Genomic DNA, 27,521 nt, shown 5'->3' on the forward strand with positions numbered 1-27,521 from the left:
TAAAAATGATTTCCTTTTTCCTTGTTGTAATGAAACAGTACTACTTCCTTGTTCCCAATTAAGATGCAAAACAATCCTATTGGGTTAAATTAATAGTTGATTGATGTTTTAGTAGACTTAAAGGAGAAGGAAAGTGACTTTGGCAGATTATTGCCAATAAATTAGCCACAATAGTTCAAGCTATAACACTATATTTATTCTGCAGAATGCTTTACCATGCCTGAGTAAACAGCTCTAGAAGCTCTCTCTGTTTGTTTAGGATAGCAGCTGCCATATAAGCTTGGTGTAATACTTTCTGTCTGAGTGTCTCCCTGATCACTCATAGCTTTGGGCTCAGATTACAGCAGGGAAGGTGGGAAGGGAGAGAAGAGCAAACTGAGCATGCTCAAGCCCTAGCCCCAGGTTTATTGTGAAAACAGGAAGTGTGATACAGAAGTCCATGTGTACACAATAGAAGGAAAGAAGTGTTATGTTTCTTTTGACAGAGGACTCAGAGCAGCATTACTTTGACAGTTTACTGGTGTATTTGTATAGACCTTTCTGATAAAGCTTACTTAATTTTAGCCTTTCCTTCTCCTTAGGTGTGAAAATCCAAATTACAGAAAGATCCCTTATCAGGAAAACCCTAGGTACCGAACATTCTGGATAACAGGTTCCATACCTGTACTTCTAGCACAATAAATTCTTCAGAGATCAATGGCCAACTCATTATTTGTTGCTAAACTACAACGACCAGTATACCAAGTGATAGTTTGATGGCAATGTCTCCATGTATATTTGTGATAAAAACTATTTATTAATTGAAGCTCCTAACAGAACATCTCTAGTAACTAATAAGTAGAGAAAGTTCTGTCATTGACCAGATGTAAAGTAGGATGTGACCAGCCAATCACAGCTCTACATTCACACAGGGAAAGACATAATGCAGTTCCCTGTCAGGTCTGCCACACAGATGAGCAATGATTTGGAGGATGCCAGTAAAAATGCCATCACCACAGAACAGCCTGAGAGACCAGCCAGCAAGAAGGGTAACAGCTGACAGATAACTTGTAAGGTTTTTCACTCAAGCAGCACAAAATATACAATCTACATTAAAGGAATTGTTCAGTATAAAAATAAAAACAGTGTAAATAGATAGGGTGGGCAAAACAAAAAATGTTTCTAATATAGTTAGTTAGGCAAAAATGTAATGTATAAAGGCTGGAGTGATTTGATGTCTAACATAATCGCCAGAACACTACCTGCTTTTCAGCACTCTTCATTTACACTTGGTTACCAGGCAGTTACTAATAAGAGACTAGAGGGCGGCACATGGGTCATAACTGTTGCTTTTGAATCTGAGCTGCATGCTGAGGATCAATTGCAAACTCACTGAACAGTTATGTCCCATGTGACCATCCTTCAAGTCACTGACTAACTCAGAGTTAGAGAGCTGAAAAGCAGGAAGTAGTGTTCTGTTCTGTTCGACATCCAGTCACTCCAGCCTTTATAAATTACATTTTTGGCTAACTATATTAGAAATATTTTTTATTTTGCAAAGCCTATCTATTAATGTACTTTTTATTTTTTCACCGAACTGTTCCTTTAAAGATGCCTTCTATTTTATAGATGTGTAACACAATGGCAACTCAGGAAGTCTGGCTCTAAACATTCAAGTTACCCGGATAAAGGAACCCACCGCTCTAGGAACTCCGGCCAAGGCTCACATGTTTTAAGTTCTAGGAATGCCACATTAGAAACGGAACATTACAATGGAAATTAGGTATAGAGATATTAAACATTTTTGTTACCAAAACTATTTATCAGAGCAGAAGCATCTACTTTGGCTTTCTTTTACAAATGGACATGCCCATAAGGCTTGACTCAAGAAAAGTCAAGGCAATACCGTGCTAACAAAAACCCAGCATATGGTAGGCAGACATGAATGCTATCCTTCAGGCAAGAAACGGCTCTTAGAATATCCCTTTCAATTAACTAGGCCAAGAAACTGGATAAGAGCAGAGCTTTCAGAGGCTCCCTGTGTTTATGGTAGAACTCTATTAACACAATACAGAACTGAGTTTTCTCCAACATGCAGCAAAAAAGAAAAAAAAAACTACCAGGAGATAACCACAGAGACATACAAGATATGTTTGTGAATATACAAAAATGGGAAAATGTATATACTGTTCCAAAGGCCTTGCTTGTAATATGCACATTAACATTTAATTAGCTCGCCCATATGCTCTCGACACCAATTCTAGGTGGAATTAAGCTTGCCCCTATATAGCTGGCCATACATTTTGGTAATGTTCAGACTACAAACCAGAAACAAGAAGAGGCAGCACATCAGTAGTGATCCAGTTAGTAGGTTTTTGAGTCAGTCAATTAAAGGTGACATAACTATCACAGTTATAAGAGCCACAGGATGACTGTCCCTTGCAGGAGATAAATGCATGACCTCTCATAAGACCAATGAAGCGGTTGTTCACCTTTAAATTAATTTTTAATAACAAATAGTGATATTCTGAGACGATTTGCCATTAGTTTTCATTTTTTACTATTTGTTTTCAGTTTTTATTCAGCAGCTCTAAAGTTTGCAATTTTAGCAATCTGGGTGCTAGGGTCAAAATTCCCCTAGCAACCATGCATTGATTTGAATAAGAGACTGGAATATGGCTAGGACCTGCATAGAAAGATGAATAAAAAGTAGCAATAACAATACATTTGTATCTTTACAGAACATTTATTTTTTTAGATAGGGTCAGTGACATTTGAAAACTGGAAAGTGCCAGAGGAAAGAGGCAAATAATTCAAAAACTATAAAAAAAAAAAAAAAACGTAAATAAAATGATGAAAACCAACTGAAATGTTGCTTAGAATTAGCCATTCTATAACATACTAAAAGTGAACCAACCTTTAAAGGAAGCCCCTTTATAGCTGCATATTATCACTCCATTCTTCTACCATTTACTAAACTTATTGTGTGCAGCAACAATGGCACTTCTATAAATTAGGGACGCACTGAATCCAGGATTCGGTTCGGGCCGAGCAGATTCAGATTCGGCCGAATTAGGGGTGGGGAGGGAAATCAGGTGACTTTTTGTCACAAAACAAGGAAGTCAAATTTGTTCCCCTTCCCACCCCTAATTTGCATATGCAAATGAGGATTCGGTTCGGTAATCGGCCAAATCTTTCACAAAGGGTTCGGCCGAATCCAAAATGGTGGATTCGGTGCATCCCTACTATAAATACATATTTTATTTTATCCCAAAGAGGTAGCGGAGAGAACTAAACGCAAAGGAAAAAAGCACAGCGTACTCAAGGGTTAAAATTGTGTGCGAGCAGGGACCAGGCAAAAAAAGGAACATCCCCTATGTCTCCTTAAGAGCAGATGCAAAACAGTGTTGCTATTTACAGGGCACTTGGTGCAACATTAGATACAGAATCATATGAAAAATCACAAGTGTCGGTATAAACAGCACGTGTGCTGCGTTTAGAAGAAATTTCCCAAGCCTGCCTGGGAAATGTATAGCGAATTGAGCTCAAGTCATATCACACACTAATTGACTAATACAACCATTTTTCTGCCCAGGCTGTAACGCGGCATTCTGTTTGCTAATTCTAAAAGAGTTGCTACTGGGTTTCACACTACAGGTAGTCAACTAAATAGGCGTACACTAAATAGGCGCTGCAACTGCCGGGCCTGCCTAGGGCGCCTGCCCAGCATAGCCCGGCTCTGGTTTTTTTTGGGTACTTCGACCATCGACTACAAATCGAACGAGTCGAAGTAAAAATCGTTCGACTATTTGACCATTCGATAATCGAAGTACCGTCTCTTCAAAAAAAAAACTTTGACCCCCTACTTCGGCACTTTAAACCTACCGAGCTACAATGTTAGAAAGCTTATGGGGAAGATCCCCATAGGCTAAGCTTTTTTTGATCGAAGGAAAATCGTTCAATCGACGGATTAAAATCCAGGATTTTTCCTTTGATCGTTCGATCGAAGTATTTGCAGTAAATCCTTCGAATTCGATATTCGAAGTCGAAGGATTTTACTTCGATGGTCGAATATCGAGGGTTAATTAACCCTCGATATTCGACCCTTAGTAAATGTGCCCCCACATATGTTATAGAATGGCTTATTCTAAGCAACTTTTCAATTGGTCATCATTTATATTTTTATAGTTTTGGAATTATTTGCCTTCTGGCTCTTTCCAGCTTTCAAATGGAAAAAAAAAAAAGCATTATCAAGTTGGTCTTATGAGAGGTCATGCATTTATCTCCTGCAAGGGACAGTTATCCTATGGCTCTTATCACTGTGATAGTTGTGCAGCCATACACGGGCAAATAATGCTGCCGATATCGGTCGTTTAGACCAGTTTTGACAGCTAATCTGCCCGTGCATGGAGGCTTCTGAAGGGTCTTTCCGATCTATATCTGGACATGATATCGTTCGGGCGGTTTGATTTTTTTTCTCCCTACCGACCCATCGGAGCCCATTGCGCTCGCCCCCAATATAGCCCTTCCGTTAGTGGCATATCAGGGAAAAGATCCGCTCGTCTGGTGATGTCGCCAAACGAGCGGATCTTATAGTGTATATAGTATAGTAGTACCTTTAATAATCTGTATATTCATGGCCCTTAGTTCTGTACCTATGGGGATTTCTACAAGCATTAGAGCTGCACTTTCAGACCGTCTGGCAGATGTTGATGAGACTTAACATTAAAGCTTGTGCCTGTAGCACAATGTCTGCACATCCCATGGAACAGATGCAGGAAAAAAACTTATTCTGGTTTCTTTAATAGTTTTTAAATTGTTTGCCTTCATTGGACTCTTTACCAGCTTTCAAATGGGAGTCACTGACCCCATCTAAAAACAAGTGCAAATAGATTTTCTTTCTATTTAGGCCCTCTCTTATTGCCAGGGTAATTTGGACCTTAGTAAACAGACTGATGAGACTGCAAACTGGAGAGCTGCTAAATAAAAAGCTAAATAACTCAAACTACAAATAATAAAAAATAAAAACCAATAGCACATCCCAATATTACTCTAAATCAAACATTTAAAGGTAAACAACCACTTTAATCTCATGACGGGAGAACCTCTTCATGTACGATTGTAGTCCTTTACATACATATGAATAGGAAAGTAGTCTACACTGATCTACTGTGATAAATTGGAACAATAAAATGTTAAACCACTTTCCTTGAGGAGCAAAAGGGCAGTTCCTGAAAGGCATTTTGATTCTTTTAGCATTCACTCCTAAATGGTAATATCATGACAATTTGTCCTGCAGTCTATAGACAGGCTGCTCTGCTGAGAACACTATGGAAGAAACCTTTATTATGAACAAAAATAAAAGCTGAATAAGGCTTACTAAGTAGAATAAACTATGTAGCATTACAAGAAAGTTGGCAGCAGCCTCAAGAGTAACCCTATCCTTGTATGCTCATTATACTAAATGGCCAACAGGTTCAGACAGGCTGACCCAAACAACTGTATTCAGCATGGAGAATACATCATTAACAGCCATCAATAGTTACCAGACCATCTAAGGAACGGATACCAATAAGGTTTCAATGGATGTCACTCGTGTTTCAATGAGTGTTAAGTAATTGGCACAACTTGTAGTAGTGGTTTCAGGTTAAACACAAACCATTGTAAAATAAATGAACAAACCTGCCACTGGAAAAATAGACACAACAGATGTAGTAAGTATTCCACATATTTAAAAACGTAAGGAATGTGCATACTGGCTGGCCAAGCGTTCTTTATGTTCCAAAAAATTCAGCTTGAGTAAAGGATCTCCCCAGTAGTACCAAAAGCCATCAGGGTTCATGTCTAAGCGACAGCTGCTGTAACAATAAAATCAGCCATGGACCAGACCGTTGTTTGTGGGCACTGACTGTAGGGGGTATCATAGTTTGCATCTAGGACAACCAACTGTAGAAATAATATTGCTGCAGCAAAAAAAAAAAATTGTATTTAATCTACGAAAAGCAGGGGTTAAACGATAAAAAAATGTGAAATAGATTGTTAATTTACTCCTTTTTTTTTTTCTGCCCATAGACACATGACTTCCTGCCCATAGACTCACACATGCGTGTGCGCAACATTTCCATTGAATTGCTAGATCAATAGTATTCGGTAAATAGGTTAATATTATAAGAAGCATGTTGACCAGCAGGCAGCAGTCAAATGTCCTTCCGTAAATGTCAAAGTTCCCTATAGTACATAGTGGGAAATATAGTGCCTGAAGCTTACATAACATTAGGCGTATAATACTCCAGGGAGCAATACACTCTGGGTTACTATGGAATGTAGTGACAGGCAGAATTAAGCATTTGAACTACTGCGGGTTTCCATCCAATGGTAGCAACGGTCAAAACTCCCATGTGTGTCACTAGCTTTATGCTATAATAGACTGATTAGGCAGCCATACTAACTACTGGGTAATTTTAAATAGGGGAGTACAATGGGTTTTAGGGGACAGGTGAGCATTTGCAGGACTGGATGAACTTAGGTGCACACTGGGTGTCATTTATAAACACTGGGCCGCAACTTATGGCAACCAGTTTAGTTTCATAGTTCTACCCACAGCGGGCTGAAAAAAAGTGAATGATTGGTTGGTTTCTAAATAAGCACTAGTATTTTGCCTCACGTTGACTGAAACGAGTGGCAAAGGGTTAAATATTTATTGTAACTGGATAATGTTCTTTTGGGCAGGGCCTCTTGAATCAGTAATAATTTTGTATATAATCAGTTACAGTATATTTAGTGGATTTACCAATTTATTGCATTACCAGATGTTATTTTGTTATTATGAGTTTTTTTACCAGCGATTTAACATTGGCAGTAAAATGCCCAGCATGGCACTGCCCTAAACTGCAATATATTACAGTTATAATCTGTATTTCCTGAGTTTGCTATGGGTCAGGGTAGACGAGTCCCAAAGCAATTGAGATCCACCCCAGCGTTTAAATTCTACCTGCAATAAAACAATAAATCAAACAAGGTGCTTAATTCTTCGCAAACCAACTTTTCACAAAGTCACCTGACCTGACTTAATTTGGCCCTGAAAAAAGGTTTATAATATGTATTACACTATAAACCACTTGTTCCCAAAAGGCAAGAGCACAAAAGAAAAAAAAAGAAAAATGCAGGAACTATCTCCCCCTCTCGTGTGACAGTGAGTCCAATTTACTTTCACCCAGCACAAAGGTCTTTTGTTTCCATAATGCAGGTGGGAACAGTGAAGGCTTATTAAAAAATCCAAGAAACTGAAACAGCTTTTGTGAAAGACAGGTTGTGTCTGTGGAAAAACAGGTCACGTGGATGGGGTTTATCAGCTTCTGCTGGGAAAGTTCACTGATTTAGCTGCTGTGCTTGGCCACAAACATTCACTCTCACAAAATCAAACTGAACGAAACAGCAAATCAACCCAAAGAGAAGACTTCTATTGTTCCGGTCACAATGAAATGCCAATATTTTGTTCATGCAATTGTCGAGGCTCAAGGGGGGGGGGGGAAGAGTTATGTTTTAATAAATAATCTGCCTGAGGTTTCAAGCACCTTTGTGTGGATGCTAGGGAATCTGACAAATCCCATAACTGTACAATGTAAGTTACATGCATCCAGAATCAGATTCAGATACATTCATATTAACTGTATAAATAAAATCACTTGGTCTGTCAGTCATACCAAAATCACAGGCATGCAGTTAGCAGTCGGACAATTGCAAGAATAGGCCAGACATTCATATGACTATGTTTTGCTTCATTTGTAAATGTTTAAATGCAGAAGAGCAAAAAGCCGTACCCTGTGGAACTGCGTGTGTTCCATGCATACAAAGCAATTTTTTGAAAGGGAAATAAAAATTGTTTGCATAAACAGTCACCTTATAAGAATCTAGCTGTCAGCTATAAAAACTGCCATGCTGATTATTTGGATAGCAGAGGACACATGAGATTCATAAAACATCCATCATCGCCCACTCCTTCATAACAATGGCGCCATTTCAGCCAAAGCTTTCTCAGCGAAACTGATAGGAGCAGCAATCCATCAGCATGGCAGCAATATAAAAGATCATACTCTGAAGTTTGCCATTATAAAAAAGCCCATAGGGTGGGAGACTTGTGCCCATTCACTTGATGTGCAGTGGAATAAGCAGAAATTGACACTACAAGGGGGGTGCAGAGCCATAGGTAACTAGGGATGCACGGAATCCAGGATTCGGTTCGGGATTCTGCCTTTTTCAGTAGGATTCAGGGGTTCGGCTGAATCCAAAATAGTGTATTCGGTGCAACCCTATAGGTAATTGGGCTGGCAGATGAACCCACAAAGGGGCTTTATTCAGGACATCAATGGGTTCTTGGCTCATATGCATTACTGCCCTGCAGTTTGACTATTCAAACTGATAGGAAGGGGATCTGCATTCACGCACAACACATAATAAAGGTAGGCTGCTGAATAGCTGAGTGGCCATCTTGCTTTTGTGAAACAGGCCAGACAAATAAACTGCACAAGAAGAGCGAGGAAGGCCAAGAACCCCAGTATTTCCTGACAGGGGAGGCACCCGGACACACACACACACACACTGACAGGTCCAGAGGCTCAGAGGATTTGCAGCTCACAGCTTCACACTGAGATGTTGGTTTCTCAGGACGGCCTACACACTAAGACAGACAGTCAGTTTGAATTGGACTGACCATCTCACTCACTGTACACAGGACAAGCACACAGGAGATGAAGGAACTGACACAGGCAATGGCGTGAGGTGTGCACCATGTGACCCATCTCTGGCTTTTGGAGGGAAATGCTACTCAGCAACTTAAATCAGATGTTTTCACCTTAGTTTTGTGTAATCTAGTTCTCTGTGACCAAGTCCGATTTTATAAGGGAAAATGTCTTTTCCTTTCTGTGCCTTTAATAACATTATATTTTCCCAATGGAGCAAGTGATAAGTAACGTGAAAGCCAAGTTCTTTCTCAGTCTAAGCAAACCTAGTCTGTTTTCTTAAATAAATGAGGCAATACAGACATGTTCTTCCCCCTGACATTTGATTTTAAGTCTAAGGGCTCTTAGGCAGTCAGTTTTAATGAATTCCACCACAAGAGAGCACAGGAATAAACGCAATCATTATTTTGAAGGGGCCTGTATGTACGCAGGCGCATATAAGCACAGCATGCAGGTGGAACTCTTATCTTGCATTCCATCTGCGTTTGGTGCTTAAGGTGGCCATAGACGCAAAGATCCTATCGTACGAATCGAGGACCGCGTGTGAAGAGTCCCGTCATTTTTCGGAGCCCACTGTGCTCTCATCGTAACCCAATCGTTCGGCCATAGGGCCGAACGTTCAGATTACCCCCGATACAGCCATGCCCGTTGCATGACGGGGAAAGATTGGCATATCGGGGAAAGATTGACTCGTTTGGCGATGTCGCCAAACGAGCAGATCTTTGAGTCTATGGCCACCGAACATGTGTGAGTACAGCCCGGTTAAAAGTTAAACATAGCATTTCGTCCCGTGCTCCCCAGCGGTGGAAAGCATTAATAAGGACCACAGTGTGAAACTCTAATCAGCAAGCCCTAAAGTCTCCAGCTAGGGTTGCCATCTGATCTGCAAAAATGATGCTTGAAACCAATGTTATTTATAGGGGAAAAAATGTATATATACATATGGGTCAATATTTTTTTTTTTTTTTCAGAAAAGGTGGCAACCCTATTTCCAGCAGATGGCAATTACAATTAAGATTGTCAAGTTTGAGAAAGACACTATACAGCACCAGTAATGTTGGCTATTTGGGCTGGGAAATCCTAAGGGGCTATTGCAACCCCCCTCGCGGAGGAGGCTAACTGGAGATAGCATTTATGTGTGGGGGGGCTGCCTTCCTACACATCAGGTATCACTTAGAGAACTTGCTTGACAAAGAGCGGAGTGCCACTCGAAACGTTGCACGATGTTGCTGTCCAAATAAGAATAAAGACGGTTTTATTGAAAAGGGAGTGCTGTCTACTGGATGGAATTTGTATACCCTGGAGCAGCCGTTGTGAATAGGCTACTAGACGTGCACCCAATATCATATTTGGGCAGAAAAGTGAGTGCGGTCTGTTTTGCTTTTTTATCACTTAGAGAACTTGACAGGTCTTATTTCAACCAGATCTACTAAGTAACTGTGACAGATTTAATAAGGATAATCTTACTAAAACCATAAACAGCAACAGAACTGGGCAAAACAGGTTATTAAAAACAGCACTTCAGAGTAAAACGTATAAATATTTTTTCCGGGCACTAAACTGTAATAGTGCCTAAAGGTGGCGTTATTGCTGCTGCCGGGATAGAATAGATAGAAGGGATAGAAGCAGTAAGTTAACAGGAGGCCAGATCTGGAAAAGAAACCACTGCCAGGAAATTCACGACCATCAGAAAGCCGCTTAGTAGCTTCTATGAGATGAGGGTAGTTACAGTTGTATCACATCACAAGGAACATGTTACAAAAACAGGAAAGCAAACAATAACGCTTGGTATAGCAGCTTGCTGAAAAGCACAAAAACAAATGAATAAATAAGCAAAACTGTATCACATTTCTTTTCCATATAAACGGTCAGCAAATATGCCCCGACAGCCACCACATTGCTCTCATAACAGCATCATCACCTGGTTCAATAGTAATCTACGTCAAAACAAAATACTTCAGTATACACAAAGATTTATGACTAGATGACACCTGCAGTTTATACTCTACAAATTTTGGCATCTGAAAAGAAAGAAGCATCTAGTTCAGGGACAGACAGAGGATGATAAAAGATGTATGGAGCACTAAGTACTGGAAAAGAAACTGTACAAATTGTATACACCTCTCAACCCAATAGAATTCATTCTGAACAACCGCTGGACTGTCCACTGTACAACAGAACACCACAATGTGACTGGGCATATTCTGAAAAATGCCATCTGCATTCCCTGTCATCATTTCACTCTCTGCATGGATGGTACAAATCAGTAGGACCGCCAATGTACCTTATTGCCTTGCAAAAACATTATTATTAAGTGCCTGACTTGAGGGTATAACATTGCTACATCATGGAAGTATTTGGAATATTCACGCTCCGTACTATACTGTCTCTTGGAAAAGAAAAAATTGTTGCGCAGAATCCTCGTACAGTAGCGCTGCTACTCAGCACAGAGGAGCATATACTCTCTGGATAGATCTTTATGTAGCTGAGGCAGCAAAAGCAAAGAGCAGATGGAGGTATGAACACAGATGCTGTCCTCTTTTTTTTCAGCCTGACATACATGCTGACCAGAAAAGAAACATGAATAAAGCAGTTTTTTTAATCCAAATGTATGCCCAATCCTTTAATCCTGCACAATGTAACAGAAACAGTATTTTATATCCAAAGGGATTTGGGCATAAAATAACCTGCTTTGATTCTGAGTTACTTTGTTTACATCCTGAAACATGGTGGGCAGTTTCCTCCCAAATAACTAGCAGTGTCAGTATTGGGGGGATTCCCACTCTTCCTCTCTAAATTGGTTTAGAGAAGCTGTGCATAAAGATCTAATTCGGATTTTCTACTTAGGCTGACCTACTGTACTGTTCATGCAAACATTCACTAGTGGCATACATTATCTGCAAAATATTTCATGATATCGGCTGTTTGAAAACAAATCAGGTTACTAGCACATTCCTCCTGCTTTGGTTTATTTTACAACATTTACCAATAGTTATTGCTAAAACTACCTTTTTTGTGTACTGATGATGCATTGATGAGAGGAACAACACAGAAAGGCTCAACTTGATGGACAGTTGGTTTTTCAACCATGATTAACTGCGTAACTCTAACAGGGGAGCGCAGGAAGGAACGCACACAGCTAAAATGGTCCTGTACGAATACAGGTACATGTAAGCACCCAACGCAACATGTTGCATTCCACCTGGATTGGGCACTTACATGCTCCTCTGTCAGTACAGGCCCCTTTAAATGAATCAGATGCATTCCATTATGTGTTCCCCTGTGGCTATGCGCATTAAAACAGGGGAGCACAGGTTTCATTGTTCGTCAGTATGAGCCCAAAATTTGCATTTCTGTGTTCTATGTTAATAAATGATAACTGTGTCTGCCTGCATTTAATTAAGCTGTGGTCACCAGATACTCACTTCAAGTCAAACACAAATGATCAACTGGTGACTTGTTACTACAGGTTCTTAGACTTGATGTTGTAAAGGGGTTTACAAAAACATGCCCTTTAAAAAAAATTTAAACTAATAAATTGGGTGGGATTTCCCTGCTAAAGTAAATAAACACTATAATCCAGCCAAACCTGAACCCATACAAACTCTGACTAGATTTCACTATAGGCATTTGTACAAGCTTTAGGCCAATTCTTTTCAATGCAGGCAGAGAAATGCCAGAGGAGAAACTGCGTATGTTGCTTGATGCTGCCTTTGTCTTTTAGCAATGAATGGAATGGCCCGCACCTCTCATTGTGCATATTTTGGGTCTGAATTGCTCAAGTGGTGGATGCCATTCCTACTACTGCTCAAAGACTGGGCTCTGTTGGGCAGTATTTGAGTCTTCACAACTGGCTTTTTCCCCCTTGGTCTGACAAACAATTTGACTAGAATTGCCAGCAGCACAAATGCCAATCAGAATTTAATTGCCACAATCACTGTACCATGTCTATAAAGAAAATATTTTACACATCATTACTAGTGTCATTAAAGAACTGAGAAACACAAAATGTGTGTGCTCAATGTTCAACCTGCATTGATTAGCTTTGAGAAGCACATGACCAGCATATCTGTTCCACGTCCCATTCTATACATTGAGCCGTTTCATACACAGTGCATGTCACAGAAATGCTACAAAAAAAACCCCAAAAAAACTGCTGTTGTTTGTTTGTTATATCATGTAGAATGTGGATTGCTTCTATGAATCCATCTGATAACCAAAACGGATTGCTCTGCACAGCTACTTATGACACCCAAGCAAGAGCAATTGTTGGTGAAATAGCTGTTGGCATCAGTAGGAAGTGCATGCTGCTAATTATATTTGTTAAATTATTTTGTGTGAAATTGTCCTTAATTGGTGACATTCCTGCTTTTTGTAAAAGTTTATTCAGCTGTGACAAACTACTCCCTTTCTACAGCCTAAGTAATAGATAATACTACTTAAAAAATAATGTTAATGGATCTCATATAGGGCATAATTTCACAAACTCACCCCTCCAAAACAATGAATACAGGCAGTAAACCTAGCTTCCACTTACATGCACAAATGCAAAGGAATGCACAGGACATGGGGAGGCCCATTTATCAAAGGTCAAATTTTGAATACTCACAATTTGGCTGGGACATTATTTAAGAAGAAATATGAATGTCTAATATTGATCGAATGGTTCCGACCCAAAAATTTGAATTGTATTTGATTCATATTCAATTCGTAACAAATCAAGTTTTGAATGTCAGCAAGGCTATTAAAATCTCCAAATAGCCTGGCAGGTTTTAGGTGGCAAATATTAGAATTAGGACTGTTTCCATGTTCAATTATAAATTTTGAATGTGAGAGTCATCACATCATGAATAGGGGGATTAAAATTTGAATGTGTGAATTTTGAAACTCGAAAATTCTAATTCTAATTTACTATTCGAACCTTGATTAATCAGCCCATCAATCTCTGTATAACGACAGAATATGTCCCAACCATCTGTCAAACTGTTTTTGTTATGAAAAGTACAGAAGAATAAAGGAATGTAAAAGAAAAAAAAGGAAGAAAAAAAACCAATAATGCATATTTACTCTATAAACCTTAGGATTCAATGAAAATTATTTACGTTTCAATGGGTTTTCATTGTTTATTCTGTAACCTGTTAATCCAAAATCCAACATGGAAAGTTCTGGCAGCAGAGAGGTAAAGTCAGGAGAACAGCCCTTGAAATTGGCAGTAAAACTTTCTTGTATGAAGCCTCTTCGAACCTTAACAAAGGAATTATAATTGCAGGTGGTCCAAGCCTTTAACGTTTGATCTTTCCTTAGGCCTTTAACTCATGCACTGGTTCTTAATCACGCAGATCCTTCAAGTCCTACTGGCTGAGCTCGTTCACGGCTTCCCACCCCATGACCTGTCTTTCCTCTTTCAAGTTTAAAACATATTACTAATCTCCAGTTTCCTCTTATGCTGCAGCCTTTTCAGGTTTTAATTTGTGACCTTTGCAGTACAAGTCAGATACAAAAGGGCTACCCCTTGTGGATGGCAACACAAAAATTGTATTCTTGAAAATAAATAAAAACAAATTAAACATAGTGCTGGGAAAAGTAAGATCTTATTTAAAAACCTCAAGTAACAGGTGAAAATCATAAGAGGGAAGGAAAAACAGGCGAGTTCAGGGAAGGGACACACTAAAACTCAGGGAAGAAAAAGAACAGGTCATAAAACATCGCATAATAGATTTCTTCAAGCAGAGACCAAACAGCAAGGAAAATAAGCTGCCGCTAAAAATGCTTGTTTCCTTTCTAACTTGGAATCCCAGTAACAGGGAATTACCTGAATATTACAACAGACAACAGAAAGAGGAAAATACCTTTTGGCAAAACAAAAGACAAGTATTAAAAGAATTTTGGATGTATTGCTCCTCAGTAGTGCTGGGCGAATCTGACCAGTTTCGCCAAAATTCTCCAAAATGCATTAAAGTCTAGTACGGGTAGGACTACACGGACGTTTTTGGCGCGATCCGACGCGCTGTGACAAATAGCATGCGACAGAAATAAGGTAAGAGACAGAAATGTCAGAAATCAGCATTGATCTGATGCGGCACGCCTGTTGGATGCAGACGCATGCGTATTGTAGCAGAGCGTCAGATCGCGCCAGTATAGTCCTACCCTTACTGTTGTGTTATGTGGCACGTCAAATTTTTTTTCACCCATTGAAGTCTATGGGCGTCATTTTTGAGGGGAAACACAACGTAAATTTTGCTCATCACTACTCCTCAGTAGAAACACCAGCAACTAATGAACTTGGATGTCCCCAGACCTATATTTTGTTTAAGGTGAATTAGCTATACAAGGGATCCCCAACCTTTTTTACCCATAAGCAGCAATCAGATTTAAAAACAAAACAAAAAAAGTTGGGGAGCAACGAGAGCATGAAAATGTTCTTGGGTGGTGCAAAATAAATAAATAAATAAGTGCTATGATTGGCCACTTGGTAGCCCGTATGTGGACTGGCAGCCTACAGGAGGCTCTGTTTGGCAGTACACCTGGTTTTAATTTATCCAAAACTTCCCTCCAAGCCTGGAATTCCAAAATAATCACCTGCTTTGAGGCCACTGGGAGCAACATCCAAGGGGTCGGCGAGCAACATGTTGCTCATGAGTCACTGGTTGTGGGATCACTGGGCTATACCATAGCATCATCATGGGTGATACACCACAGAAAGGGTCCGCTGCTTAACTGTGTTGCAGGTAAAAATCACAAATTGTCTCCAGAAGCAACGTCAGCAGTTTGGAGCTTTACAACAGGGATTCACCAATTGAATCTGGAGCAATGAAAATGGAGCAATTAAGGAATTGCGAGAGGCATGTGTCTATAAAAGTTCAACGCAGAAGTTGGAAGCTGGCATTTTGAAGATCGAGTGCAGGGAGAGCAGTCAGAAGAGCTCAACCCGCAGCCACCAGCGACCCGGAGAAAGAGGTGCGGGCCAGTCAGAACCCACCCGATCCATAGATAAACACACGGGTATTGGGCCAGCCCGCACATCACTACTGGCCACAGAAAAATGCACCCACTTTCCATTCATTTGTATGGGATTTTTAGAAGTCTTTTTATCAAATGGTGAACTCCATTGATTAATATACTTTTAAAAATCCCATAGGAATGAATAGAAAGTGGGTGGGTTTTCTGTGACAAGTACTAATCTCACTTTTTGCTAATTCTGACCCTTTATGCAAGATTTAGGTACTACAGTAAAAAACACAGTTACATTTAGCCAGGCTCTGAACGGTACAGACAATAGCAAAGTAAATTAGCCCTTATGTTGTGATATGCAATTTTAGGATGTGGTTAGCAAGTCAAACTTATTTCACCAAGGAAGCATAGACTAATTTTCCACTCAGTTAGCAGACAAAGTACTTTTGGGTGGGGGGGGCGTAAATGCTTCTGAAATAAAAAGGGATATTAAGGTCAGGATTTAGATTCCCATAAAAGTAAAAGGCATCATTGTCATGGATGGGCTGTTGCGTTTTACTTGCACAGATAAGTGTTTGTCATGCTCTCATCTCAAGCAATAAATAAATGAATAAATAAATAATTGAGAGCATCTGGGAAAGAAAGAGATGTTACAGGCTGTAATGTTCAATGTATAGAGTGCCAAAAAATTCAGCAGCTCAGAGCTATAACAGATGCAACTGTGAAGGGTGTACTGCTGAATGCATTCAACATGAATTCTCTATACAGGTATGGGTTCTGTTAACCAAAAAGCTGCAAGGCCATCTCCCATAGATTTCCTTATAATTAAATCATTCACATTTAAAAAAAAAATTTCTTTTACTCTACAGTATAATAATAATAATAATAATAATAATAATAATAATAATAATAATAATAATAAAACAGTACCTTGAGCTTGATCATAACTAAGATATAATGAATCTTTATTGGAAGCAAAACAATCCTATTGGGCTTAATTGATGTTTAATTTTTTTTGTAGACTTAAAAAGGGCACCTGTTGGGCAAAAATATTATCCCCAACCAAAGGTGAGGGTTAATCGAGCATGCACTCCAGTCATTTTTTTTTTTTTTTTGCCAGTGCTCCCTCCTGGCGCATGAAAGCGCCGAACGCAGGTAAAATGCAACATGCTCCGTCCCAAACTGCGTTCGGCGCTTACATGCGTCTGTGTGAGTACAGCCCCATTGAAAAGAATTCAGTGCATCTACTCCTGCACTCCCCTGCGGCTGAACGCATGAAACCGGAACGCAGGTAAAAAACGCTCGTCTGTAAGAGCCCTGAATGCAGTATCCACTGTATAACCAAAGAAAGTTTTTCTAATCAGGGAACAGAATGCAATTGGGATCGGAAACCCGTGGCTCACTAGATGTCACTGACCCGAGTACAAAAAGTTCATGTTTGTTGCTAAAGTTCTAGCTCAAGAGTAGGTGACCACAGGAATGGAGGGAGAAGTTAAATAACACCTGGAAGAGCACAGTTTGCCAAATTCTAGCCAAAAAGAAAGCAAGCAACTTTACAAGATTTCAAACTATAAAGTTAAGAGAAATACAGTGTCAAATTTCAGATGCAGAGGTAGCGCACAAGAAATAATAACTGTATTGCAATGCAAACAAATCCCAACTGTTTTTTACACTCTGGTGGTGCAGGTTGCCACAAGCTTTGTTGGACTCCATATCCACTGGTGTTTAAAATACCCCACATGGCAAATTGCTAGTTTAAAGGTTTTCCCCACTACATGACAACAAATGTGACAATTGCTCTTAGCCTGCTCTGTGGGATTGGACCCAGAGATGGGAACATCAATAGAGAAGGCAGTAGCCCCTCACTTACTTGCTCACTGTATGATATGAATTATTAAGCAGTATTATTTAAGCCATAACTTCCATTGTAATTGACTACAAACTCATAAAGGGGCTTTTCAAAGTCCAATCAAGTTCCGTGTTCCTGTCTCTGGTGTTTCAGTCTGGCAGCTCAGTAATCCATGTGCAGAATTGGAACCATTGACTACATGAGTTGATACATTTCTTCACGGCCTCTGTGGAATATTAGCAACTACTGTATCAATTATAGAACAGGCGCCCATAATGAAACTCTAGGATTGAGCACAGCAGGGCCAAAGATAAGAAATATATTAGGGATGCAACGGATCCAGGATTCGGTTCAAGATTCGGCCTTTTTCAGCAGGATTCGGCAGAATCCTTCTGCCCGGCCGAATCTGAATTTGCATATGCAAATTAGGGGCAAGGAGGGAAAGCGCGTGACTTTTTTCACAAAACAAGGAAGTAAAAAATGTTTGCAAATATATGCAAATAAGGATTCGGTTCGGTATTCGGCAGAGTCTTTCATGAAGGATTCGTGGGTTCGGCCGAATCCAAAATAGTGGATTCAGTGCATGCCTAAAATATATTGACTAATATATAATTTAAAACATTTTTCAACATTAGACAAAAAAGATTACAAATAAAAATAAACTTAAAAAGTCTTTTTCTAATGAACTAACCTGAAAACAACTGAAAAGTGTTGAAAGGTAACTGGAAAAATAGCATGCATTTTTAAGGGGTCTTGTTCCATTTTAAAGGAACTATGACACCAATTTGATATTTCTGCAAAATGCACTGTGCAAAGCTAAACAGCGATCATCAGTTCAATCTGCACATCTGAACACAGGAGACAGCTGAAAACTTAGCGTGCTGCACATCTTTAAGCTGATCATAGAAACAAAGATCCGATCGTATGAATCGAGGATTCGTACGATTTTCGGACCGTGTGTGGAGTGTCCACTTTTTTTGTCCCACGGAGATTGGTCGTTTGGTCGATCGGACAGGTTAAAAGATTTCTGTCGGCTGCTGATAATATCTCTGCATGTATTGCCAATCTGACGATTTTCAGTGGGAGACGATCACTAGCTTTGGTCGGACATAGATATAGTACAGTTGCTGTCAGGGGCAGAACATCGGCTCATCTGTTCTTTTACTACTTTATTTGATCGGAATTGTTAGTGCCAGGTCGGAAGATGGGGAAGTCTGATCGTTCGAAGATTCGAGCGATCGGATCTTTGCATCTATGGCCAGCTTTAGACTCACACAACTTAACCAAGTCATACACTTCAAGATCTGCATGTGTTTAAGATGCATCTATTAAGATAATGCACTGGCCAATAAGCTGCAGACTCAAGCTAGCCATATATGCAAAGATAAAGTCGTATGTGGATTGTCCCAACATTTTTCGTACCATGGCGATTGGTCATTAAAGCTGGCCATAGACTCAAAGATCCGCTAGTTTGGCGACATCGCCAAATGAGCGGATCTTTCCCCGATATGCCACTAACGGCATGTCTATATCGGGGGTAATTAGAACGTTTGGCCGTATGGTCGAATGATCGAATTACGATACGCCAAGGGGCTCTGACGGGTCGGTCGGGTAAAAATCAAACCTTCCCGATCGATATCGTACCCAGATATTGATCGGGAAGACCCGTTGGAAGCCCCCATACACGGGCAGATCAGCTGTCAAATTAGTCTAAATGACCGATATCTGCCGCTTTATCTGCCCGTGTATGGCCACCTAGTCGCACAGGTTACAAGATTTATGTTGGCTAACAAAAATAAATCTGCATTGATTGCTTATATGAGAATATCCTTCTTACTGTCACTACTGTTTGTCAGACATAACTTTTGTACTATTGTTCTTTTTACTACTTTATTCAATCTGAATGGTTAGTTTTAGGTTGGAATGATCATCCATTAGACATGAGGATAAAATCTGCACGTCTATGGTCGGCTTCATCCTGGAGCAAGGATCCCCAACCTTTAGAACCTGTGAGCAACATTCAGAAGTAAAAGGAGTTGGGGAGCAACACAAGCATGAAAAATGATATTGGGGTGCCAAACAAGTGCTGTGATTGGCCATTTTTAGCCCTTATGTACATTGTCAACCTACATTGAGGCTCTCTTTGGCAGTACACCTGGTTTTTATACAACCAAAACTTGCCTCCAAGCCTGGAATTCAAAAAAAGCACCTACTTTGAGACAACTGGGAGCAACATCCAAGGGGTTGGAGAGCAACATGTTGCTCACGAGCTACTGGTTGGGGATCACTGTGCCTGGAAGAACCAAGTGTAGGGCCAGCTTTACTGATCACATAGCACAGACTACATTTATTTGAAACCCATTTGATAAAGCTATGGCATTGTGTTTGGAGAAGTGCAAATAGAGAGTGTCAGTGCACAGACTGTTTATTTCAAAGGGTGGTGCTTGAGCCCTCAGGCAAAAGTACAATGTACATTCCATTTTTAAAAATCACATGGCAGTCGATGTTTACAGGTGTCTGTATCACTTTATCCTCTTCTGGGAAAATGACTGTGTGCTACACTGGCCATACAAATGCAGATTTTCCGCTGTATGCACATTGACGGAGCATGCGTAGCCCTTTACAAAACAACTGATCGAACCAAACAATATCCTACCATTTTTTACCAGGCAATGTGAAAAAACAGGCCTGGCTGTACTTAGCCACATGATCAGCTCAGCCCATAAACAAGCAGCTATGGGCAGGGACGGGGCAGAAAAAGGTCAGAATCCTTCAGTAGCCAGTGATACAGCAAGACCAGCAAATTGCCAGCATGTACATGTGTGCAGCAAGGGACTGGAAGGCAGGGAATTCTAAGCAGAAAACAAAGAGCCATTTGGAGGTTGTGTTGTGATGACACTGCACAATGGTGCGGTTTGGCTTGTCTCAAGGCAGAGTCTGTGCATCAGTGCTTGTTTTAAAGTAATTGTTCAGTTTAAAAATAAAAACTGGGTAAACAGATAGGATGTGCAAAATAAAAAATGTTTGTTATATAGTTAGTTATCCAAAAATGTAATGTATAAAGGCTGGAGTGACTGGATGGGTAACATAATAAACAGAACACTACTTCCTGCTTTGCAGCTCTCTTGCTTTCCACTGAGGGGGGGCATATGGGTCATAACTGTTCGCTGCTGAATGCTGAGGATTAATTGCAAACTCGCTGAACAGTTATGTCCAATGTGGCTCCCCTTAAAAGTCGCTGACTAACTCAGAGTTAGAGAGCTGCAAAGCAAGTAGTGGTGTTCTGACTATTATGTTAGACATCCAGTCACTCCAGCCTTTATACTTTACATTTTGGACTAACTATTTTGGAAACAATTTTTTATTTTGCACAGCCTATTAAGCAGTTTTTATTTTTACACTGAACTGTTTCTTTAAATACATATGCACACGTTAAACATGGAGGTACGTGTGGAATGAGATGCAACTACATACAGCCAGCACATTCTCCAGTTGTATTTTTTGCTATCATTTATTACTTTTTCCACTTGCCTTGCAACTATTTACCACTTGTATTAAAGCTGTGGCTGCTGGGCAATGTATCAACTAATGCTTCATAATGGAACAATTTAGAATGTCATACCTCCCAACTGCCTTTTTCGGAGGGACAGCCCTTCTTTTGACAGCTCAACCTGTAGTCCCTTATTTGTACTTGAAAGTCCCTATTTTCTCTGCACTGAACAGCCAGAAAAAGAAACAAAGTTTCTCACTTAATTGGCTTTTAGCAGAGAGCACAGAACAGGTAACAGGTGCAAATAAGATACTTTGTAACAATTTTGAGACACAAAAAAACTGTTTAGATAAGGAGAATTATTTTAAAACTTTCAGAACCTGACAAATTTTGTAAAATTAACATGGTAATTAAGGGGTGTGGCCACAGAAAGGGCATGGTCAAAAATAATTTTTTTTGGGCGGTCACGGAAAAGCCTTTGTACATGAGCAAAAAAAATCCATCCTGATAACGACCCTCTCTGATCGAAACTCATAGATGTAATTATGGAGGAATACATTTTCTAGTACATTTTTTCATTTTTTGAATGTTTTTGAGTGCTTTCTATGATGGAATAATATTAATAATGGTGAGCACCCTGCCAGTGAGATTTTGGAATTTGAGGATTTTTTTAGGGGGTCATGGAAAAGTCTTTATACATGAGGGGAAAACGTTGAGAAAGGCAATAGCACCATTACCCTTAAGTGATGTAAACCAAAGATTCTGCGTTTTCAAGCTACATGTAACTTTATGGGACAACACATTGCCTAGCAACTTGTGGTGTCAATTGTGGCTGCCACTCAAAAGGGTTAATGTCATAAATATATAAAAAAAAAATCAACTTGTATTCAAAAGTGCAACAAGAAAAAAAAAATGGAATTGCTTTTTGAGTATCACTTTTCGAAAGGAAATATATCCCACAGGACAGTGGTGGGACTGTGCCAAAGTTTAGTTTGTGTTGCAGGTACTGAGATTCAAAAAAGGTTAACTTTTAATGAGAATCTTTCAGGACCTGGGGTTTTCTGGATAACAGATCTTTCTGTAATTTGGATCTTCATACCTTAAGTTTACTAGAAAGTCATGTAAACATTAACTAAACCCAATAGGCTGGTTTTGCTTCCAGTTAGGATTAATTAAATCTTAGTTTGGATCAAGAACAAGGTACTTCTTAAGGGCTAGTCCACACGGGGAGATAGCGACGCGTTTGCGGTCGCGGCGACAAAGCGCCGCGACAGTCGCCGCGACCGGCGCAGGCGACAGTTTTGTATGGGCGCCTATGTAAAAACGCCTGTGCTAACCACACGAGGCGATGCGCTTTTCAACAGTCGCCTGAAAAAGCCTGGCGAGGCATTTTCAGGCGACTGTTGAAAAGCGCATCGCCTCGTGTGGTTAGCACAGGCGTTTTTACATAGGCGCCCATACAAAACTGTCGCCTGCGCCGGTCGCGGCGACTGTCGCGGCGCTTTGTCGCCGCGACCGCAAACGCGTCGCTATCTCCCCGTGTGGAATAGCCCTTATTAGTACAGAGAAAAAGGTAATTATTGTTTTAAATTTGGATAAATTTATGGAGTCTATGGGACGGCCTTTTTTCCCGGATAACACGTTTCTGGATAATGGATCCCATACCTGTACTTCTATAAAAGGTAAATATGAGATGTCGTAAGAAAGGTAAAGATACCCTTTATTTAGACCTCTTCAAAGCAAAACTTGTGGTAGAAAGAAATCTTCTCCACAGGATTCCGGTAAATGAAATCATATGGCTCAACCACAAGACTGGCTCAGAAATCATGCACATGCAACCTTGCCGTTACCGTATATTTGACATGCTATTTTCTATAACGGATTCCTAGATATTTCTTTGTTACTTGTGATATGTAACGAGAGAGTTCTATTGCAGCCACTGCAAGCCTATAGCAATGATGAAATTCCACATTGTTTATCGTTAAATATTTCCTTGTGGGATGCTGTCCTCTGCACTTAATTCAAGGAATTCACTTGGGTTTCCTATGAGTAGAAAGCAATGTTAGCAGACTAAATATGCTTTTATGTTGATAAGCATGGATGTGATAAAGGATAAAAGACTTAAAGGGGAACTAAGATCAAGATAAAATTACAGATCAGCTTCACAAGCTATGGAAAAAAACAAACAGAACCTAGTGCGATATTGTTAACATTCAGTGCAGTCACCAGTGGGTTACAAAACAAATCTGTATGTCTTAAACCATAGAAAGCCTATGCACAGATATTTCTTGTGTGTTCCAAAGTGTTTTAGTGGTTTTTACAAAGTGCTATCTGCAAAATAAAACTATAATTAAATAAAACAAAGTGTTTAAAGAACTTTTTTTCAAACGGTAGAGTGAAGCTGCATTGGGGTTGTTTTTTTCCATAGCCTGTGGCGCTGACCTATAATTTTATCTTAATTTGGTGATCCAGTGGAGGAACTGGGAAAAAAATTGAGGGGTTGCTTTCCCTTTAATCTAGCGAATTTTGTTAGTTTTGAAATTTTAAGTCTGCTATACTTAAAGGGGAACTAAACCAGTTTATGAAACAAATTTGAACATCATTAAAAATTGAGGTAACAAATTGCAGGAGATGCTTATTCTGTTGCATTCTAGGATCAACCTATAGGTAAACCAGGCCATAGGTGGTACTGCAAGTAGTTAATAACTGCAGTCACTTTAGAATTAAGAATTTATGAGAGTTTTTTTTTACTCTAATAAATTCAAATATACTCAAACTCATATGGGAGGTTATTTATCAAAAAATTATTATGAAAAAACATCTAAAATTCAATTGAATGGAAACGATCCGAAAATTTTTTGGTATTCGAATCAAATACCAGTGAAACTCGAATCGCATTTTCCTCCAAAAACACTTGAATGTCAGGAAGGCTATTAATATGGGACAACGGACCTCTGCCGTTGACTTGTAAATGAATTCACCAGGTTTTAGGTGGCGCATATACAAATTAGAGCAGTTTCCAAAGTCAAGGTGTGATAAATCTCACATTCAAATTGGGGGATTAAAATTCGAATTTGTGAAAAAAAAAAATTCAAAAATTAGAATTCAAATTTTCATTTACTATTAGACCCTTAATAAATCTAACCATTCAAATCACTGAATTTGGAGGTGAAGATCAGTTATGATTCCTGCTGAATAAAATGTTTAAAATAATCAGGTGGCAAAAAAAATTTTTTATCAATGTATATTTTATTTTACAATCTGCAAAATAGTACAGTGTATGGGGCAGATTTACTGAAGGGCAAAGTGGCCGTTGAAAGCAAAAATTCAGCAGAAATCCAATGCAAATTTTACAGAATTCAGAGTTTCCTTCAACATCTTAAGGCATACACGGGCCGATAAAAGCTGCAATCTCGATCCAGCAGGTTAAAAAACCCAGTTCGATCGCAGTCGCATCTATACGTGTATGCAGTCCCACGATCCGACAGCCCGTATTGGATCCATTATGATAGGGCCCACTTCAATGTGGGCATATCAGGAAGAGTTCCGCTCATTTGGCAACATCTATGCGTGTATGCGGTCCCACGATCCGACAGCCCGTATCGGATCCATTATGATAGGGACCGCTTCAATGTGGGCATATCAGGAAGAGATCCGCTCATTTGGCAACATCGCTAAACGAGCGGATCTCTACGTCTATGGCCACCTTTAGACCTGGCGTATGTCAGTGACATCGTATTCTGTATGCTGACAAGTCATAAAAGTTCTAAAAAACGCTGGTGTTTTTTCATATTTTAAAGCGGGATCGTCTTCCAAAGTTCTAACTATTGAAAATGTTTGTGTTAATTTTTTTTTAACAATTACAGGGGCATCCCACTTTTGTTTTAGGGTGGGCTCAAGTCTAGGGCATTAGAGGATCTATTTAGTCTTTATTTTGCTTCCTTAGACATTTGTAATAATAAGTGGCCACTTCAAGCATTTGCACCAACATCTCTAATAAAGACGTATAGACGACCTATATGTACCCGCCCAATTCATATTGACCTAAGCGCAAGTGTACTAATGAAGTTTCACTAGGCAGAAATGAAAGCTAGCAAAAGTTCCCTATGAAATGCTCACACTGACGAATTAACGCTACAGACGCAACTTCGCATTTTTTTTCTGAATTAGAGTAGTGGTAAATTTATGAATGGCAAAGTGGTGCAAAGTGTGGTGGAGCCTTCACTGACGAAAAGTCGCTCTTAGGTGAATTTACCCCCATGCGTCTTCCACAAAAAGCACCTTTACTGCAGAGATACACAGAGGGAGATGGTAGCTGTAGTTCACACAGAGCTGTAGGACTCCAATTTGGACATACCTACTGTCCGTCATTGCTACATACAGGACAAATGGAGTCTGTGGGAAACAAAGAGCACCTGACCAGCTGCACAACACTGTAAGCCTCAACTTATCAACTTTCTATAACCTTGGGGTCAGTTTCTGGTCCCAGTACTGAAACTGGGAATTAGACCAAACATTCCAGGCATTCACCCGCTGCTCAGTGGCACAGATTTGCTGAAATATTAACTTTACCGGCTGCTTACACTTATTAAACACCCTGAAATATAACAGTAGTCTTAACCAGGACAATACCTTAGGTACATTAGATACATGTTTTGCGGGCACATTCCTGAGTTATTCAACCTGGGCATAATAAAGCCTTTACTTGAAAAAACATTTAAAATTTTTTAAAGTATAGTAGAGCGTCACAACAAAATTAACACAGCATAAACATCTGATATAAGAGTTACGTCCCAAAAAGGCAATAAATTGCCCCAGCTGAAGCTTTAGGGTCTGGCCACACGGGCAGATTCGGGGAGATTTGTCGCCAGGAGAATCTCCTCTTCTTCGTGGCAACTAATCCCCCCATTCTGCCGGCTAAAATGGAAATCACCTGAGGGCAGGCGCTCCATGTGCCTGCTCCCAAGCTTTTTTTTCATTTTAGCCGGCAGAAGGCAGACTAATCTCCTGGCAACTAATCTCCCCGAATCTGCCCGTGTGGCCAGACCCTTACTGGATATGTGATTATCCTCATGACTGAATCCAGAGCTGCCACCATATAGGATTAAATCAGCGCAGTTCACTAAATTATACTGAAAGAAGATTAAGGTTACTTTTATAGGGAACTGGGAAAGAACTTTGGACAGGAAGAATAAGTAACGTGCAATGAAAACAAGCCCACAGTTAAATGTAAAATCATGAAAACAGAGTACAGTATAATACCAACACTAAAGTAGGGATGCAGAGAATCAAGGATTTGGTTCGGGATTCAGCCAGGATACTGCCTTTTTCAGCAGGATTCGGCCGAATCCTTCTGCCTGCCCAAACCCTAATTTGCATATGCAAATCAATTTTTTTTAAAAATTCTTTCCTTTTTGCCTGTAATAATAAAACAGTATTTTGTACATGGTCGAAATTCAGATATAATTAAGCCTTATTGGAAGCAAAACCAGCTTATTGGGTTTATTTAATGTTTACATGATTTTCTAGTAGACTAAGGGCAGAGACACACAGGCAGATTTAGCGAGTTTAGTGGCCCGGCAACAAATCTCCTCTTATTCGGGGCGACTAGTCCCCCCCGAACTGCCTTCCCGCCGGCTAGAATGAAAATCGCTGGTGGGATGGCACTTGGAACACTTCGTTTTCCGAAGCCACCTCACGCGGAAAATTCAGGCGACTTCGGAAATCGCAGCGCTCGGAGTGCCTCACGAGGAAACTTCGGGCGACCAAATGCTCTGAGTGCCACCCCGTCCCGGGCATTCTGGATAACAGGTCCAATACCTGTACTCCTGTATAAGTGTGACAAAGTATATTATTTCAGGTCTGATGACATAATCAGGAAAATTAGACAAATAGGTTAGATTATATAACACCGTGAGCCATAGGTTCCCTTCACAAATCAGCTATTTGCATGCTTGGGAATCTGCATGATCTGGAAAATACCAAATATTCAAGATGGTATATTGCCATATTAATATGAGTGGGTTCTCCAGATATTCTTAAATGAAGTGGACAGTTTATGCCAGTTTTTGTCAAACTCAGCATTGGCAAACAATGTGTTTCAAAACATACACAAGCTATAAAAGAAAACCATAGCTATAGTTTTAGCCCAGGACAGCAGCTAAGCATTTATCCAGCCAATATTTTGGATCCCCTTACAGCAGCCTGCCCTATGAATTGATTGTCACTACCTAGTGAGAATCGTTACTCATAAATATCATTAGGAAGCATCATGGAAGCAAGCATTTTTAGGGGATAGTCACAGAGCAGAGTGGCATGTAGCAGCTATACCCCACAATCATATCAGTGGGAAGCAACCCACCAACATGTCAGCTTAAAGGGGTTGTTCACCTTCCAAACACTTTTTTCAATTTAGCTGTTTTTAGATTGTTCCCTAGAAATAATGACTTTTTCCAATTACTTTCCATTATTTATTTTTTACGTTTTTTCCAAAATCTAAGTTTAAAGTTGAATG

The 27,521-nt window shown here is 39.8% G+C and overlaps 1 protein-coding gene across 2 annotated transcripts in view; it reads right to left on the reverse strand.

Annotated features, from left to right (window-relative positions):
* The window catches only part of map3k1.S (mitogen-activated protein kinase kinase kinase 1, E3 ubiquitin protein ligase S homeolog), a 65,137-nt gene that overhangs the window by 29,742 nt on the left and 7,874 nt on the right, over nucleotides 1–27,521 (reverse strand). The gene's annotated exons all lie outside the window — the stretch shown is intronic.

Source organism: Xenopus laevis, chromosome 1S, assembly GCF_017654675.1.
Source record: "Xenopus laevis strain J_2021 chromosome 1S, Xenopus_laevis_v10.1, whole genome shotgun sequence".
NCBI lineage: Eukaryota > Metazoa > Chordata > Amphibia > Anura > Pipidae > Xenopus > Xenopus laevis.